The sequence below is a fragment of the Protopterus annectens genome, chromosome 8.part1, assembly GCF_019279795.1.
Source record: "Protopterus annectens isolate FY-2018-M chromosome 8.part1, PAN1.0, whole genome shotgun sequence".
NCBI lineage: Eukaryota > Metazoa > Chordata > Ceratodontiformes > Protopteridae > Protopterus > Protopterus annectens.
Genome location: NC_056742.1, coordinates 76,462,508 through 76,483,225, shown reverse-complemented (window position 1 = coordinate 76,483,225; position 20,718 = coordinate 76,462,508).

The window sequence follows — 20,718 nt, the reverse complement described above, 5'->3', positions numbered from 1 at the left end:
TGAAATTTTTAACAACAAAACATTAATATATGATAATAGAAATATTATAAAACACATATACATATGTATAAGGACAATGATAACTAAAATTACTATTTACAATGGTGTCTACTATAAAATAAAGCGTTTTAAACAGAAAAAGAAATGTGATGAGTAGTTGTTAGTTAATTATTAACATCTGTTTATCCAGCAGTTCTTTGAATTTCAACCATATGAAGAGGTGATTCTAGATGTTCTTATCTTAATCATAAGTTCAAGATGACAAACTTCAGTAGTCAAGTCTACAAATTACTTTATAGTGGGAGTAGTATGATTCTTCCAGTTTTTGGTGATGACTTTTCTTGCTAATTTTAAGTTGCTCCATAAACGATGGTATTTTATTTTTGTGACACAAGTGGAAATAGGTGTATTAAATATTACAAGAGATTTGGTCAGCATAAATTTATCATTAGAAACAGACTGTAAGAGTGAATTCATATTATCCCAATATTTTTTAAGTTTTATACGGTTGTAAAACATATGTTGCGAGTCAACTTTAACATTTAGTTTACATCTCCAGCATCCAATGTCTTTATCTTTATTAAACATCAGTTCAACTTTATGTGGTGTGATAAAGGTTCTATGTAAGAACTTCCAAGAGAATATACTCCACATTAGGGTGAAGTAGTTTGTTTTGAAGATTGGAGTTTTATTTTTTTGTCATTTTCACTTGGGGTCTAAAATAATTCCAACCACTTTCTCTGTGACATACTGTTGATTTCTTAAGTACCTTGAAAATTTTATATATAAGTCCCATTCCAATTATATTCTGGTGCATTAGAATAATGAGTAAATCAATGAACATGGAGAAACTAGAATTTCTAACAATTGGTTGCATTAGATTAATGTTATATTCAACCAATTGTCTACAATTTTGAATTTCTCTAAACCCATGGCTTTGCTTAACTCAAACTTATTAATCAAGAAATAACTCCCAACGAACCAAGGCAAATAAAACAAAATAAACTCCACGGACAAGGAGAGCCAAACCAGAGAGAACTAAAAAAGTACGGCTTTATTGAGCAACGAAAAGAGAAGTCAGTCTTTTTTGAGATCTAAAAAAATACGGCTTTATTGAACAACAGAAAGAGAAGTCAGTCAAGCGCTTTCGCCAGGTAAATACCTGGCTTTCTCAAGATAAAAAAACAATGCAATTGAAGTGTTTAAATACATAAGCATCTAATCACGTGATCCCTAATTAATGTACTAAACATTCAATTAAGTAAATTGTTAAAATGCCCTCACTCAATAAATATTTATCTTGAGAAAGCCAGGTATTTACCTGGCGAAAGCGCTTGACTAACTTCTCTTTCTGTTGCTCAGTAAAGCCGTATTTTTTTAGTTCTCAAAAAAGACTGACTTCTTTCGCTCAAAAGCCGCACTTTTAGTTTTCTCTGGTTTGGCTCTCCTTGTCCATGGAGTTTATTTTGTTTTATCAAACTTATTAATGATATGGCCATCATTTTGTAACTTCCCATTGTCTAGTAATTGATACCAGTACAACACATTTTTTTCTTTAAGTGTAGTCATTGTTGTTAAATTAAATGTATTAATACTATTTTGAGTGTAGACAATTGAAAATGCAAAGAAAATGCATGCTTTATATTCAGGGTTCCTGAAAATTAAAATTTTGAAGGAGGTTATTATTATATTAATATAGCAAGAGTTAACTGGTTTGTTTTTGTGTTCTATAAAATAGTTTATTACTAACCAATTAAATGTATTAGCAGCTATTTTAGTATGCTCCCTGAATATCTTTCTATTTGGAATTATAATTGTTACTTAACCAAGAAATTAATGTCTTAACAATTGTGGATAAGGAATATAATTCTAAATCTGGAAGACCAATACCACGCACTGTTCAATCTCTAATGTGCCAGTTTAAAGCCAATCTAGGCTTATTGGGAAACCATAACAATCACAGAAACAAAGAATTATACTCTTTTATATTTTTTGGGGAGAGGGAGGGATAAAGATTGTATTATATATAGAATTGTAGGAAGGATAATCATTTCAATTAAGAAGAGTCTTTCTTTCATAGTGAAAAAAAATTCCATTTATTAAGAGTTTGTTTTATGGAATTTAAGTGTTTATAATTAAGGGTTGTTATATCTTTAATATTATCAAACAAGATTATCCCTAAGTAGGTTATTTTACCATTTTTCACAATGCATTTAAGTAATTTCTTATCTATTTTATTAATACTATAATTAACAGGTAGTATTTTAGACTTATTCTCATTAAAACTGAGCCTGATTTTTTCTGGAATATTTCTATTGTTTGGAATACTGCAATAAGACAAGAATTGCAATCAGTCAATGTTAATAGAATGTCATCTACAACTAATTGTATCTTGGGGATTAAATCATTATTTATTAGTAGTCTTTGATGTTTTTATTTGATCTTATATAATTTGCAAAAGGTTCTATAACTAGAGCAAAGCAGTGGGGCAATGGACAACCCTGTTTAGTACCTTTAGTAATCATGATAGATTGGGAAGTATATGAGCCTATCTTAATGTATGCAAAGGAGTTTTCATAGAGAAGTTTTATTACTTGTAAGACATTGTTTGAAAAATTACATTCCTCCAGTATTAATAGTAAGTACTCCCAATTACCTGAATCAAATGCACTATTGATATCCAGACTAATCAAAGTTAGTTTTTTAATTATTAGTATAATCAGTTATTTATAGTATTCTCTTGATATTATCATAGGTGTTCCTGTTCATTATAAATCCACTCTGATCATGTTTATCAACATTAGAAGGAATTATTTTACTCTAGAGACATAGATTGCCATGAATATTTTATAATCTACATTTAATAATGAAATCGGTCTATATGAAGAATATTATGTTGAGTCTATGTCAGGTTTTAAAATTGGGGACATTAGGATTTATTTCCAGGATGCTGATACCTTCATAAGTCCTTTAACTATTGAAAATACCATCATTTCCAGGTGCCTTATTGGGTTTTAATTGTTAATTTGAATTTTAAGTTCAAACATTGATATAGGTTTACCAATTATTTTATTTGATCCTCTGACAGTCTATTTTTGGTATTTTTTTATACATGATTTAATTAGATCTTGTGTATCCATTGTTGGTTTGTGTTGATTAATATTATTAAAATGAGACCTGAAAACATCCAGAATATCTTCTATTTCAGTAACCTTATTTTTTACTACTAGAGGAGTATAGTTTTTGATGTGGTTAGATTTAACAATCAATGTTATGCTGTCTCTATCTCACCTTCATTCTTGCTGGTTGGGTTCAGAGCCAGTCTTTGGCTCTGACTCGGCCATATACTATAGCTCGAGAGGTTTTACTGGTGCGAGGCTAGCCCCTATCCCAACATGCCTAGCAGGAGTTACCCAGATCACGTTTGCTGCTTGCAGTGTCGAGATTGCAAATTACTGGCTCAGGCTAAGTGCTTTTTCTTTTTGACTAAATTACGTTTTGCTAAATATTTTGTTAAATCATTGTTAGATACTTAGAGTTGGAGAGTTTCTTTACAGGTTAGTGTTCATTTTAACCTTCCGTTGTTTGTTGTTGTTGTGGCCATCATTTTACTTTAGGCCTACCTTTTCCTTGAGAACCCGTTTAACTTAGAGGGCTCCCCTTCCTTTCAGCCCCGTTTTTAGTTAAAGGGCTTTCCCCTCATTCCCTTCATTTCTAGGAGCAGCTGTTTAAGTTAGAGGCTCTCCTCATTGGGGGAGTTCACTGTTATAGCTTAGAGGCTCACCCCCTTCACTCCTTTCTTTCAAAAAAAAAAGAAAAAAAGTTTTTCTTTGTTGTTTGTAGCTAAGCTAGTTTATTGGCATTTAACTTTGTGTATTGCTATTACAGGGCCTTTGTTCTTAGTTGATAGTAATAACAAGTGTGTGTTTCAAGTCTGACTATGTCTAAGGATTCCACTAAAGAGACAAAACTTTTGGGTTTTAAGAAGTGTGACTCATGCTGCCAAAAGATGTCCCTTACGGACGGGCATATGAGCTGTGTATATTGCTTAGGGGCCATACACCTGCAGGACTCATGCTCTATATGCCATGCTTTCAGTTCTCGGGTTCTGCAGGAGAGAAAAAATAAACTGATTTTGCAAGGCTTAGTAAAGGGCCCCTTTGATGTCTCTATGGAGGGGACTCGGCCAACAAAAAAACAGGACAAGTCCACTAAACCATCTTCCTCATCAGCTCCGATATCGGAGTCATCCAAAGGAAAAGACAAATGTTCAGCATTGTCAGAGCTGAATGTTGGTTCCGACAAGGCTCTTCTCCAGCAGCTCCATCACTAGCCTCGGAGCCAGTCAGGACTCACAAGAGAACCAGGTCTCCCTCTCTGGAACCGGTGCAGTCTGTTCCACAATCTCCGCTCTTATAATCTGTGGCAGGCAGTCATCGGTCTTCCACTCATTCCTCACGGTCATCCAGGAGTCTTTTGGATGATGATGTGGAGAGGGTGGTGAAGAGGCTTCTCAAGACACCGGCATTAGCAAAATTATTATTGAGCCCAGCCCATAAGGAAGTGGTGCCGACAGTACAACCAACATCATTATCAATTCCTCTTTTGACTATCTTGAGTTCGGAGCCGGAGTTCATGGAAGTTGTTGTGGTGGAACCATTGGTTCCAATAACCTCAGGTCTCTTGGTTCTGACTTCCGCTCCAATCTCCTCGTTACCCCATTTTATTGAGGGATCTGGGAGCCAAAGCTCCCTCGTTGGCTCCAAGGGGGAGTGGCATTGGACCCTTGTCCGACCCTACTCTCTGTCTCGGAGCTTCGGCTCAGGTGAGCTTGGCTCCTACATTGGCCTCTAAGCCATCTCCCTTGGTTTGGAGATCTCCAGACTCTTCGGAGCCGGAGACTCTTTTGGGCCAGGACCACGGTGCCTTTGAGGTGATGAGGAGTGTGCTGTCCTCTGAGACTGTTCCAACCTTGGCTCCATTAGCTCCTTCTCCTTCGGTGCTGGAGTCCACCTCTGAACCTCCCCTCCCCCCCCAGCATAGGGAACCCATGCTCCAGGACACCCCTACCTCTTCTGAAACCTACCCAAAGCACCCCGCAGAGGAGGTCCCTCAGAAGAGGAAGTGTACGAAGAAGCATTTGGACTCCCCTGAGTCCCTGACATCAGACATTGACTTAGAGGATTCAGAAGGGTCCCCACGGTCCCCCTCTGAGGATGTCTCATTTTCAGACATCCTGGAAATCCTTGGGCAGAGGGGTGACTGGAAGTCCTTTGCCCCTTCTGAGGAAGAGTCTGTGTACCTGGATGCATTTAGTTCCTGACCCTCCACCTCTTGGGTGTCTCTGCCTTTTGATCCATTGTTAGCTGTAGTGAGTCGGAAGGCGTGGAGCTCTCCAGAGACTATGGAACCAGTTCCGCGGAGGCCTAATAAATTTAAAACTGCTCCGGATAACAAGCTTTTTCTATATAAGGGCATGCCTGTTGATGCCATGGTGGTGGCAGCAGCCACTAAGAAAGAACTAGTGGAAACTTCTTCTTCTGTCCATCCGCCAAACAGAGCCCTGTACAATGGACAGGTATGGGAAGAGTATGTTTTCTTCAGCGGCTTTTATGCTCAGGTCACTGAATTATTTGTCCCACTTTACTCGCTTTCAGAGGGCTCTCCTCAAGGAGTTGAGAGATACCCTACAGCTGAGGGAGCTGTGGGCAAGGCAGCTTCTCAGCTTGTGACCTCTACTTCTTTAGTTAACTCCTCCATGCGGCTGATCTCTTACTCAGCAGATGGAACAAGTAGGGCAGCAGGCACAGGAGTTGCCTTACAGAGATCTCCAGGATGCACACTACCACATAAAAATGGACAGATTATCCCGGAGATATCTATGCTTCTGGCTGGGAGCCAGTCATTACCAGTTCAGAGCTCTGCCCTTTGATCTCACCACAGCCCCCAGGGTTTTCACCAAATGCATGGCAGTAATTATGGCTCACCTGAGGCATCTAGGATTCCAGGTGTTTCCATATCTAGATGACTGGCTCCTTACTGCCACCACTGAGCATCAGCTAATCAAGGCAAGGAACTCCACAATTCACACTTGTTCACAACTAGGCATCACCATAAACTATGAAAAGTCTGCCTTGTTGCCTTGTCAATATATTACATTTATAGGGGCGGATTTAGACACAAGGGCCATGATAGCAAAGCTGCCTCAGGAAAGGGTGTCAACCATTCATCGTCAAGTTTCAATCCTCATGGTGAAAAAGAGAATTCAGGCAAGATTTGTCCTCAAAGTCTTGGGTTCAATGGCTGCAGCAATTACTCTGGTCCCTATGGCACATTTCCACATGAGAATTCTTCAGTGGCTCCTTTTCGCTCAGTGGTCATTCCAGGATTTACCAATGTCACATCAGATTTTAATCATGGAGTCCTGCAAGAAGAATCGAGAATGGTGGCTTCACTCCCCTCTGGTGACAAAAGGCAGGATATTTCTAACTTCAACCCATAACCACAGTGACCACTGACACTTCCCAGACAGGGTGGGGGGGGGGTATTATCTGGGACTTGGCAGCAACACGAGTACCACTTGCACATCAATGTCCTAGAGATGAGACCAGTGCTTCTGGCATTGCAAGCACTTCAAAACTCTCTACCTACAGGGACTATAGCAATTCAGACAGACACTATGTCGGTAGTATGGTACATCAACAAACAGGGTGGAACTAGGTCTTATCCCTTGTGTTGGGAGGCTCTACGAGTATAGCAGTGGGCGGTGTCTTCTCAACGTTTTCTGATCACAATGCACATTCCAGGGAAATCCAATGTGATAGCAGTCAAGCTCAGCAGGGCGATTCTGATGCTTCATGAGTGGTCTCTGAAACAGGAAATTGCAGACTTGACTTTTCACAAATGGGGCCAGCCATGCTGTGATCTTTTTGCTACCCCCCTCAAATGCAGCAGCTACTTTGCCCTAGTCCCACCACTGGGACAGTCACCTAGGGATGCACTTGTTCACAACTGGCCCCCAGGACTGCTTTATGCCTTTCCACCATTCCCCCTGATCCCCAAGGTTCTTCAGAAAACAAAGTCACTGGCAAAATAATCCTCATTGCCCCTTACTGGCCTCATCAGATATGGTTCCCATTCCTTTGGCCTCATCTGCAGGGGGAGCCTTGAATCCTGGACCCAGTTCCAGATCTCCTGATTCATCAGTCGGGTGCACTCCACCCTTCCATCCAAACTCTCAAGCTGACAGCTTGGTTTCTCCACTTCCAGTCTTAGCCAGGCTTCCTGATATTTCCCTGGCAGTTCATCACATTTTGATTTCCTCCCACAAACCCACTACCAGGAAACTTTATGCTAGTACATGGAAGAGGTTCTCTTTTTGGGCACACAAGAATAAGACTGATCCCTTTACTGCACCCATTTCAAAGATTCTTGAATTTCTTGCTGAAACTTTTGAGCGAGGAGCAGCTGCAGCCACTATTCGGGTTCAGCTGGCTGCCATTTCTAATTTTCATGTGGGAGAAATGGGCTCTAACGTTATGTCCCATAGGCTATGCAAAGCATTCCTAAGAGGTACTATACTCTTAAGACCTCCAATAAGAGAACCTACCCCTCAGGACCTAAATTTAGTTTTAGCGGCTCTAATTCTTTCCCCCTTTGAGCCAGATACTTGACTCCTAAAATTTGTGACATGGAAGACCCTTTTCTTGACTGCCATTACCTCAGCTAGGAGGTACAGAATTCAAGGCCTTATCAAATCATCCTCCATACTTGATTTTCCACAAAGATAGAGTCTCTCTCAGAACCAATCCCTCCTTCTTACTAAAGATGTGTCCAAAGTACAACTTGAATCAATCCATAGAGCTTCCTGTATTCTTCCCCAATCACGGCAACAAGGCAGAGTATAAGCTCCATCAATTGGACATTCATAGACAGTTACATTTTTATTTACACAGGACCAAGGACATCAGAAAATCTGACCAATTGTTTATATCCTTTGCAGAGAATAGAAAAGGTTATTCATTCTCAAAAGTGACCTTATCTAAGTGGCTTTCAGACACCATCACCTACGTCTACAATTTGCGGAACAAAAAACTTCCAGAAAAAGTTAGAGGACACTCAGCTAGGGCCTTGGCTACCTCTATTGCCTTTCAAGCCAAACTGTTTTTAGATTCGACCTGTGCGGCAGCTACATGAGCTAATCCTCATACCTTTATCACTCATTACAAAGTAGATGTGGCCTCCCGGAATAGAGCATCCTTTGGTTCCACAGTCCTGAAAAGTCTTTTCCAGTGAGCCACCCAAGAAACAGGTGCTGGGGACGTGGTCCCAACCAGCAAGAATGAAGGCGAGATAGGGACAACATAACATAAAGAAGTAGTGTACTCACCATAACGTTCCATGTTTGTTGTCCTTGATCTCGCCTTCCTTCTTGCATACCACCCTCCTTCCCTCTTCCTGGAGGATCGAGAGGAGTTCCTTTCATTGGATACACATTCTGAGTTTCACTTTACCATACCAGTTAGTCATACGTAGACTCCCTTTCTATCCCTTTGCTGATTATTTACACCTTTATACTCTGGTGTTCTCTTATATGTAAAAATCTATTAGTTTTTACTTGCGTACTCTAGTGTTTGGGTTATCACAAATAAGATCTGAGTAACTCCCGCTAGGCATGTTGGGATAGGGGCTAGCCTTGAGTCAGTAAAAGCTCTCAAGCTATAGTATATGGCCGAGTCAGAACTGAGCATTGGCTCTGAACCCAACCAGCAAGAAGGAAGGCGAGATCAAGGACAACAAACATAGAACATTATGGTGAGTACATAGCTTATTTATTTATTTTTTTTTTTGTTCTAGTAGGCAATTTATGCATGGATTTATGATTTATGGAATAATTAGTTATTTTAATATTTTCTAAATCTATCTTCTGTTATTTCCTTTTTGACTATCTAATTTTAACTTATCAATTTCTCCTGTAATTCTATCAGTTCTTCATCCCATTGTTTCTTTTTTGTGCATACCAACTAGTAATTTTGCCAAAAAGGTATGCTTTTAAAGAGTCCCATACAAAAACCTCTGAGGTGTTCCTGTATGATTAATTTCAAAAAAGTTTGAATTTCTTTATTAAAGAACTAATTAAAGTTGTTCATATTGGTTATATATGCAGGAATCCTTTTAATTGGGATGTTATTACTAGAATTCAATATAACTTCAAATGTTATTGTGTTATGATCAGACAGTGGGCAAGAGACTACTTTAATGTTATTTGTTCTACTAATGCTCTCATTTGAAACATATACTCTATCTCTTCATGACTGTGTCCCATGCCTGTGTGAGAAATGTGTAAAGAAGAGTGAGTCTGATACTGAAAACTCATGTATATTTCACATATTATATCGGTCAGTGAACTCCATCAATGCCTTGACTTAAAGTAGATTTCTTCCTTTTACAGCTAGTGTTGGCATCCTTGTCAGATAAAATACAATTAAAGTTACCAGCAAAAATAATGTTTCCCTTTGGTATTCATATTATTTCCCCCAACTGTTAACTGTTTGTATTCCTGATCCAGGTATCCAATAGACATTAATAAAAGTCTGCCATCAAGTTCTCTGCAACTCTCAAATGTATTAACCCTACTTGTTTTTACAAACTATATTGTATGTATTTTTTCTTTGTAATCTTTATTTGCATTCTGTAACCTATATTGTATTATACTGTTCTTGGAGCTTTATTCTGTAACCTATATTGTATTATACTGTCTTGGAGCTTTTCTCCCCGGGCCTCCACTGAAAATGGGCACTTCATGGCCCAGTGGACTTCCCCGGTAATCAAACTGAAATAAAATAAATAAATAAATATAAGTGTACAGTTTCCTTTGAATCACTAGTCACTGAACAAAACATACCTTTTTCATCACTAAATGTATTCAGGATTTTAGGTAGAGGCAAATAATTCTTTCCATAAAACAGCCACCCTCTTCTCTTTTGTTTAGAATGAGAGCTAGTCAATACAGAATAGTGTTTAGCATTAAGTCTGTCCAAATATTCTCTTATTAAATGTGTTTCCTGTACAAAGATAACTTGGGAATGAAATATTTTTAAAATTTGTATAATCTACCCCTTTTACAACCATTATTTAATCCAGTGATATTAACTGATATGTATTTCAAGTTGGCCATACTACCAAAATAGGAAAAAATAAATAAGTATTACATATAATTCCCCTCATACATTTTTAAATAATAAGGTACTGAAAAACTATAAGTATATGTAGTGAACTGCTTACTCAGATATAAGTATACGATAATTGAGATTGTTAACTGTAACTTTCTACCAAGAATATTAGAAACCAAACAAAATAAATAAATAAATAAATAAATTGTAAATTACTATACATGACTATTCTTTCCTGCCCCCCCCCCCCCCATGGAGTTTAAAATTCCTGGTTTGAATAGCAATCCTATTCAAATACTACCACCTACCCACAAATAAGTATCTAGCATCACTCTACTACTTCTAACGTTATGATATATGGAAGGCCTAACTTATTTAACAAAATTAAAAGGAGTTAGTATATATATGATATTCAGAGTGTAAACACTCATTTTCTTGCTATAAAACTTATAAACTGTAAAGTATAGCAGATCTTGTAGTCATTTGGTTCTATTATATTTATAAGAGTTTATATAGTATTATAATAAATCTAATCATTGATTTCAGTTCTGAGAAAAAAAGAGATTAACATAGATAAAATGCAATATATATAACATGGTTTATAACAGTCATGCTATATTAATAATATGCTATTATATTTATTTTTTATTTAATATTTGTTTACTGGGAAAGTCTGACTTGGAATGAAGCCAATTTTCAGCAGAGGCCCGGGAAGAAACATTGAGATGCAGGTCTTTGTGATGTGGGAGGAAACTGGAGCACCCAGTGGAAAATCACACAAATGCAAGGAGGATATGTAGACTCTGCACAGAAGGCACCCCAGCTGAGAATCAAACTGGAGAACCTCTTGCTGTGAGGCGACAACGCTACTGCTGCATGGAAACCATAGACAAACACACTCACAAAACTAATGACTACCTCTTTCCACAACTTAAAAAATACTTACTTATCCTCTTAACAGAAACCAGACAATATAAAACCAAACTAAGTGAGATTGCACTACAGTGGGGAAAAGGGCATATATCTTTTACTTGCCTCACAGTACTCTACATGCTGCCACTACTGCTGGGAAGTCTATAGCTTATGATTCAGTGAAATGAATTTTCAGTATTTTGAAAATTAGATGATTTGGTTTCAGTGAAATGTGATTTCAGTGATCTAAAGTAGACCCATTTATATATATATATATATATATATATATATATATATATATATATATATATATTATTGATAATATGACTAGTTAATTATTTAAACTCAATTCTGACTACATGACTGTACATGCTTGGATATTATGGCAGACAAATATGATATTTCAAAGAACAAATAAACCTCACTACAAAAATCTTTGCTTGTGAGAACTTGCATAAACAATTATCTTTCAAAATGTATCTCTTCTATAAATAGGATATCATATTCACTAGAACATATTATGAGATATAAAATAGTAAGATAGTAACTGTGCTGTCTAAAATAACTAATAATATGTTCCCAGAATTATATTTGTACTAAGGGATATCATATGGTTGGCAACATACCCACTACAATCCTTTTAAGAGACACCTAAATTCCCAGCTTATCAAAATGACTCTGTAATTTTGTCTGACTTTGTGGAAAATATGTTACTTTTATATTAGTCTCTCCTTTACTATGTGTCAGACCTTCAATTAACTTTCAGAGCATGAGCTTTATAATATTGTCATGTATTTGAGCTCCTCACTTCCTGCTCAAAAAGCACAGCCACACCGAAACCAATGCAAATCATCACCACAACTATTGTCATAAACATATGCATATCTATTGCCCACATATGCAGAACAAGTCAACCAAGCAAGGGGTTGACATCAACAGACATAAAAATAAGAATTTTTGCTATATATGAAAATATTGTAAAGAACATTAAAAGAGGGATAGGTGTGTTAGAATGCCGCAGAATGCTTGGTATGGATATTATAATATTAGAGGACACATGAATTTTGACAGAAGGGGAGAGATTACAAGTAAATGAACTATGGAAATGTGATATTATTTGGAATATGGGAAAAGAAACATGCTCAGGTATTGGAATATTAAGTAAAAATTCAATAGAAATGTTGGATTACACTTAATAATAATATAATATCAGGTAGATTAACAGCATTGGATACGAGATGGAAAAAGCAAATATATAGACATATTGCATTCTGTGCATATGTTACATAAAAAGAGAGTTTATGTTTAAGAGAATTTTTGACAATGTGACTGTAAATATTCAAATATTAGTAGGGGATTTCAATAGTTATTTAAGAGAAAGAAGAAATGAAGGAGCAGGTGTTAAATTCATAGCAGAGGGTTTGAAAAGTGGAAAATTATATTTATTGGATACCAAACAATGGACTTATAAAAGGGACGATTTAAGAACAAAAACTGACTATTTCATGATTTCAAAGAGTTTGTACATTTTATAAGAAGAAACCAAAGTGACAGTTTTTTCAGATCATGTAGCAATAGAGATTAAAAAAAAAGAGAGATATATAAAAATAGAATAGGTATTAAAAGATTAAATTAAATAGATTTAAATGAAGAAGGTAGAGAAAGGATTATACAATTATGGAAATATATAGACATGAGAGTGTTTTATAAGAACTGGACATGGTGGGTAAGTTTTAAAGAATAATATAAAAAGTTTTTTTTTTACAATTGCAAAGGTTAAAATGAATAGAAGAGAAACAAAAGTATAAAGAAATAAGTCACAAAGCATTTAGAGAGTTAAGATATAAAAAAGGTTTTTGGAAGAGAAAAAATGATATATGAAATGAATCAAGAGAAAATTAAAAAAAATGTTTAAACAAATATAGTTTGCAAGGAAAGAAAGAGAAGGTGGCACCATATTCAAATAAAGTTGAAAAAGAGAGAGAAATAAGAAATGAAAAAGGAGAAAGCATTAAAACACAGAAAGAAATAATGGATGCAATAAAATAATATATATAAAAAAGAAACGTTAAGGTATAAAACAGAAGAAAAACATACGTGGTGAGTGAAAAAATAACTAAATAAGATAATGAAGGGTTAGAGAAGAAAATAACTATGGAAGAAATTAAAATGTATTAAAACAGTGAACATGTAATCAGCCACAGGGCTGGATGGGATTGACTGTTTCATGTACAAAGATATGCCAGATTGGCAGAAGTAGCATTTTGGAGAAGGTTTAAAAGAATGGTTAGAGAAAGGAGTGGAGAAAAAGAAATATGTATTGGAGGTATGAAATTTATATGGAAGAAAGGAGAAAAAGAAGATATAAAAAATTAAGACTGATAGTGTTAAATAATACAGACTATAAGATATTTATGAAAATAATAGAGAAGATATTGCAAAATAAAGTAAATAATTTATTGAATGAAACAGTATTTAGGAAAAAGAAGAAAAGGGAGTCAAGAACTTTTGATAACAATAAGGGAACAGTAGATGATGTAATAGAAATTCAAAACTCAGAAATCACGACAGGTGATTTAAGCAAAGCATTTGATAGGATACAACATAAAACGTTTTGAAAGATTTTAAAAGATATAATATAAGTACAAAATAATAAAAATATTTGAAGTAGAAGTTTGCTGTGACAAACTGTGTTGAAGGCTTCAGACAAGTCTAGAAACAAGGAGAACACTAGTTTGCTGTTATCTCTTGCTATATTGACAGTAGCAGTAAAGGTTAGAAGTTCAGTGTTAGTACTATGGGAAGAATGGAAACTGTTATGTGGAGAAATAGTTCTTCCTGCAGGAGATGGTTTAGCAATTGTTTCTGAATACATTCTTCAAGTATTTTAAAGAGGGGGTTAAGATTGTTATAGGTTTAAACTTAGCAATGTCTGTTGAATTTTATCTTTTTGTAGAGAGATAATGTTTGATTTTTCCAGAGAGAGGGAATGTAGAATTCCTGGACTGACCTATTTATAAGAATTGAGACAAGATAGTCAATGCTGTTGGGTGCTATTTTAAGATACTTGCTTGAAAGGTCATCAGCTGAAGTAGAGCATGGTTTGAGTTTGTTTAAGAGCAGTTTTACATAGGATGTGGGCACAGGTTTGAAGGTAAAAGTGGATGTGGTGATATATAGCTGTTGGGTAGGGTTGGGATTGGATGTTGAGGAGCCCTTGGTTAGGGATGCTATACTATTTATGAACTAAGAGTTGAATTCTGTTGCAGTTTCAATTAGTGAGTTATTGGAAGAGAAGTTAGGGATGAATGTTTGGCCAGAATATAACATTTCTTTAAATTCTGCTGAATTGAATTTTGGTATTAGTTCATTGTAGGGAGAATGTAATAGTTGTTATGGAATACTAAAGCAATGCCACCCCTTTCCTCTTTATACGGTCATTATGGATGATATCATAGCTGTGTCATTTCAGAGTCCTTTATGCTGGGTTTAAGCCAAGTTTCAGTTATAGAGAGAATATCAGGCTTGTAATGGCTAATTCGGGCATGTAGTTCAGTATTTTTTTCTTATGATTCTAATACGTATAGCAGCAAAAGTTGGATTACTGAGGTTGTGGTTGATCATTGTGGGGTTACAGTACTGTGTGGAAGAGAATTGTCTTGATGTTTGTCATAATAGGTGGGTGGCAGGATTAGGGTGAAGGTCTACTCCTTGGAGGATTTTGGATATTGAGGTATTATTGATTCTTGTTCCTTTTTTTTTTTGAAGATTATTTTTCCACTTATTTTTATTTTGATTTGAAATGAAATGGAGTTAATCAGTCTATATTTGAGGTAAAGGTGAAGGGTGTTATCAAATAGGCTTCGTGCAAAGAGTGGATAGGTTATTTATTTATTTATCTGTTTGACATTTGTTTACTGGGATAATCCAACTGCGTCAACAGAACCCGTTTTCAGCAGAAGCCCAGGCAGAAAAGCTCCAAGTACAGACACATGTATCAATTGAAAACAATAGCACTCATATCTTATCATCACGAGTTTGAATGACAATTATATATTACAGTATATTACATTTCTTACAGCTTAACAGTACATATGAATGGGAGTTAAATATATATATATATATATATATATATATATATATATATATATAGAGAGAGAGAGAGAATAATGAGCAGGTGTCACATCACTATATGTAAAACAGCAATGAGAAGGAACTCAGTAGGCGTACAAAGGAGGAAGTATGGCTAGGTCATTGGGACATGGAGAGATGTTCATAGCTATTACTGAATCATGGTAGGATAAGAGATGGCTCAGTGGGAACAGAATAGAGGATAAGCTGAAGAGTAGCATGATTAAGTAAAGGGATCTGTATTTTATTGTTGTCAGGTAGTAAGGAAGTAGGAATCAAGAAGGGAGCATGAAGTTGCAGTGCTGTAGGATATTTAGTAGTTGTGGTGTCTGAAAGCTGGCAGAAAAGAAATATTTTCTTTGAAGAGTTTACCCTGGTAACTTCCCTTTTGCTTTTGAAATGTGAGAAATAGTGGGGTTTGAAAGCATAGAGTATGAGGATAAAATTAAGGTTGGAAGTAGTGAGGGTTATTTGGAGAAAGTAGAACTTGAAATGTAGAACAGATAGGTACCGTTGGGGAGGAATCTGAATATGAATGGATACAATGCAAGTTAGAATGAGGGAATAAGGTTGTTGAAAATTATGCTAAATGTTAGTTGGAAATTGGGAAATAAAAAACTACAAACAGGAGTGTGTCTATGATAGTAGTAAGGTTGTTTGGAGATGGTTAGGGAATATGTGTCACAAGTGAAATGTGTATGTTGAAAGTTTAATTGTGGAGTAAGGAGTGTGGAAATTGGGTTTTAGGTAGGGAATCATACCAGGCTTCCCACCCTCAGGTCAGTTATTACAGAGAGGAATCAGCTTGTAGCCAGCACAAAGCAATTAACAGGTTAGCACAAAAAACATGTTTTCTTTCATTTACTGAATGCAGAAATCAGTAAGCTAAGGAGACCGACTAACTAGTATGTATAGTGTAATCTGATGGTCAAGAGAAGGGATAATGGCCAACTTGGTAAGTGAACTTAAGACTGCAAGGACCATTTCTTGTGGAGATATCACATCCATTTTCCAGCAAACAGCAGGCATGTTTTTGACTAGTTAAAGGTAATCCACAGCAAGGCTCTTCATATTAAACGTACTTACATTGCACAACAACAAAATTCTCAGTGAAAACCTTTGGGAGTTGACCTTGTGGCAGAACTCCTGCAATATTGGTGTCAGAACTGGATGTAGGAATGTAAGTAAAATGTGCATGCCTTAGAGCCTATAATAGGATGCAAATGGGGCAATGTATTTGGTAAAGACACTTGGAGTAGCAGGGAGTCCAAACAGTAAAAGAGTAAACTTATAGTGTATTGTCAAAGCACAGAAGAGTCTCTGGTCTTGTGAATGGGAACGTAAAAGTAAGAATTTTTTAATCTAGAGTGACAAAATGAGCTTGTGGAGAGAGAAGAGTGAATAGGGTTTGAAGAGTGAGGATTTTGAATTCAGGAATATACAAGTGAACATGTTTAATCTAGACAGATATAGAAGAGGACTTCCAAGTGCCCTTTTTTTGGGTACCAGATAAAGATTTGAATCAAAAAAAATTTCCCCATTGATGTATGGGAACTGGTTGGATGACCCCATGAAGAAGTATGTCTAAAAGGGTTAGGAAAATGAGGTGGTGGTGTTCTTTCATAATCTGTGGTATTCCTGAAGGGGAAGGAAAGGATGCCTAACAGAATTTGTAGACATTTTTTATGATGTTTGATATCTAAAAGTCTGTTTTGGCAGATTTCCAGACTGGAAGTCAAAAAGAGAGTTTTCTAGCAATTTTCTGGGGAGGTAGGCCAGAGTAGAGGTGGGGAAGGGGGGGACATGTGGGAGGATTTGGGTAGGATAGTTAGAAACGGTTTCCTTAAGAAATGGATCCTTGTAATCCACTTAACCTTCTTTTGAGGTTTTAATGCCATTTCTTTTTAAACTGACTCTTCCATCATTTTTGTTGCATGAATTTTGGTGGTTTATGAAAGAAAGGATAGGTTTAGCTGGATGATTTCTTTGAGACCTTTTATCATTTCCATCTCAGACTCTACTGTCTTTATTAATGGGGATCAAATTAGGAGTAGGAATAATCTTAGATCTCCTGTATGAAACAAGAGAGGGAACCATACCTCTCAACTGTCCAGATTTTCACAGAATGTCCAGATTTTTGTCTTATATATTGGGTTGATTCTTCATAACATTTTTGGTAGGTTTTCTGACAAATCACTGGGATGATCTAATGATTGAAGTCACTCAATAAGGAAATACATTTGAGTTTCAAACTTCAAATCCTTCAGAAAAATGGATGTTAACACAAGCCCTGTTGCTCTAACAACTTTCTAAGTTTATAAGAGCAATATTTACTAAACTAAACCAGACATACTTGTCACTACCGAAACTTGGATAAAACCATATGCCAAAGACCCCAAATTCTTCCCACCCGGTTACTCCTGCCTCAGAGCAGATAAACCCCACAAAAAAGGAGGAGGCATTGCCCTATTCTTCCTGCATATAATCTTTATTACCCCCTATACTTCTCCAATACCTCAATTCTCAAATACTGAAATACTAATTGCTTTCCTAAACTTAAATAATAATAAAAGCATATGTATTACAACATTATACCTACCCCCAGGAAATAATACCCCACTTTTTGAAGAAATCTTAGCTTGGATCTCCTCAAAAATTAACAACGAAACAGTCATACTTGGTGATGTGAATATAAATTGGCCCAGCCAGGTAAACAGCTCCTTACCCCCCAATATCAACCTCTACAACTTTACCCAAGTAATCACAGATATAACCAGACCAGCTAAAAACAATAGCGGTGGCTCAATCCTAGACTGGATCCTCGTTTCTGACCCCAAAAAGTTTTCCAAAACAGGTACCCTTCCCTGCAATATCAGTAACCACAACCCAGCCTATGCCATATGCGAGACATCCCAACTACCCAACCAACATCATTATATACTGTGGTGAAGCCTTACTAATTTCAACCAAGACATTTTTATTGACCATCTAAAAATCTATAAACTGGAACGTACTAAAAACCCTTCCTCTAGATGAAGCGGTTGAATTTTTTAATTCAACCTTCCTAAAAGTCCTAAACTACCATTTTCCTGTGCACCGTAAAACAGTAAAAACAAAAACCTGTATCTGGCTCTCAAAATGTACCCAGCAGGCCATGGTCATAAGAGAAAAAGCCTGGAAAAAATGGTATACAACTACCAATCTCTCTGACCTCCAACAGTACAGGCACCATCGCAACAAAGTCAAACGCCTAGTTATCAATGACAAAAATAATCATTACATTAAATTGCAACATAACTTCAAACAAAACCCAAAGCAGTTCTGAGCCTCAATATCCACACTATTAAAACCTGGGTCAAAAAGTAATCCCTGTCCACACCCCGAAAAACAAAACCCTAGAAATTGCTACAATCTTTAACACATACTTTGTTGAAAATGTAGCCAAACTAACTGCCACATTCCTATCCCCACCTACTCAAACTAACCACGCCACCAACTACAACCACCCAGAAGATCCAACCACTACCATATTTTCTCTGTCTCCAATCCCAACATCTACTATAAACAAATTCCTGCTTAAATTGAAACCAGGAAGCAATGCCCCTGACAACCTACCCTCAGAATATCTGAAAATGTCAGCTCCAGCCATCTCATACCCCATTAACATACTCCTAAACAGGTCAATACAGAAATCCTGTTTACCCACCATCTGGAAGAAAGCCTACATTTTCCCCCTACATAAAGGTGGTAATAATACTGATACCTCAGACTTCCGTTCCATAGCTATATTATTCCCAATCTCTAAAATCTTAGAGAAATGCATACACTCCCAGTTCCAGCAATACCTCTTAAACAACAATCTTCTATCTGCCTGTCAACATGGTTTCTGCCCCACTCATAGTACTACCACTGCTCTCCTATCCTTTACAAATACTGTTAGCCAAGCACGCAATGAAGGGAATTTTGTCTCCTCTCTCTTCCTTGATCTGTCCAAGGCATTCAACACCATTTCCCACTCCCTACTATTCTCCAGGCTTTCATCTCTGAACCTGTCCCCACCAACTCTGCTCTGGTTTTCCAACTACTTATCCAATAGAAAACAATCCACTAGATGGCTCGAATCTACCTCACCATTCCTTGACACCCCTACAGGAGTTCCTCAAGGATCCATATTAGGCCCTTTGCTTTTCAGTATTTTTATTAACGACTTTCACTCTTGTGTCCCTAACAACTCAGTTATTCAATACGCAGACGACTCAACTATAATTTCCTCCTCCAAAACCATACCTGAACTATTCTCATGCACACAGCAAGCATTCTCCTCTATAGAAAGTTGGATGACTAACAATCATCTCGCACTCAATCCAAACAAAATCAAACTTCTTCTCTTCTCCCATAAAAAAAACACTACTATAAATAAACCAGACTTCAAAATCTATGCATTAAACAAAATCACCCTAGAAATTGTCACACACACTAAACTGCTAGGCATTACCATAAACGAAAGCTTAACATTCGACCAGCACATCCACAATAATATAAAAAAGACCCATCAAAAGCTAGGAACCCTCTATAGGCATAAACACTTCCTCAACCCTACTACCAAACAAACCTTGGCCACTGCCTTTCTACTACCCTCCTTATTATATGGCGCCCCCCTCCTCACTAACATTCGCACAGCCCTAAAAAATAAAATGGAAACCTGTTACAACAAAATAGCGAAGACTGCAACTAATGCCACCTACTCTTCACATCACTGTTCCTCAGTGCACACACTCAAATGGCTTGAGCTACCGCAATACCTCACTCACCAACAACTCTCAATAGTCCATAAAATTATGTATAAACCCCTTGACTGTCCATCCCTTACCTCCACCTTAACTCAATACCACCCAAACAGACCACTTAGATCACAAAATGAAACCATGCTACTCGTCCAAAAACCTGCACTCCCTGCCGGACACGCACTCTACTATTTCTGTATTGCCAAGCTCTGGAACTCACTCTTTACATCACTCAGAGCCACCAGTACTTCCAGGTCCTTCAAAGATGGCCTCCATTCACATCTAGTTACCCAGTGGCAATGCTCCTGCTCCACACCCCACATTACCTGATCCCTTCCATACTACTCTATTAGCAAAATTGTAACCATACTTATTTATAACTGTTTATCCACTGCTATGACTGCCAGACTGTTATGGTACTCAAAATGCAACTATTCATAGTCTGTCATGACTGCTATGACTTCAAAAATACACAATGCCTACATTTTTTTATTTGCTTTAACCATATTATGTTTTATAGCCTCATTCTGTAACCTAAATGCATGTCTGAACCTGCTGTATCATCCTGTAAACTAACTATGTCTGAACCTGTTGTAAAGAAAAATATTTTCTGATTATTTGTTAATAAATGTCTAGTTGGAACTTTTCTCCCCAGGCCTCCACTGAAAATGGGCTTAGTCCGGCCCAGTGGACTCTCCTGGTAAACAAATGTAACATAA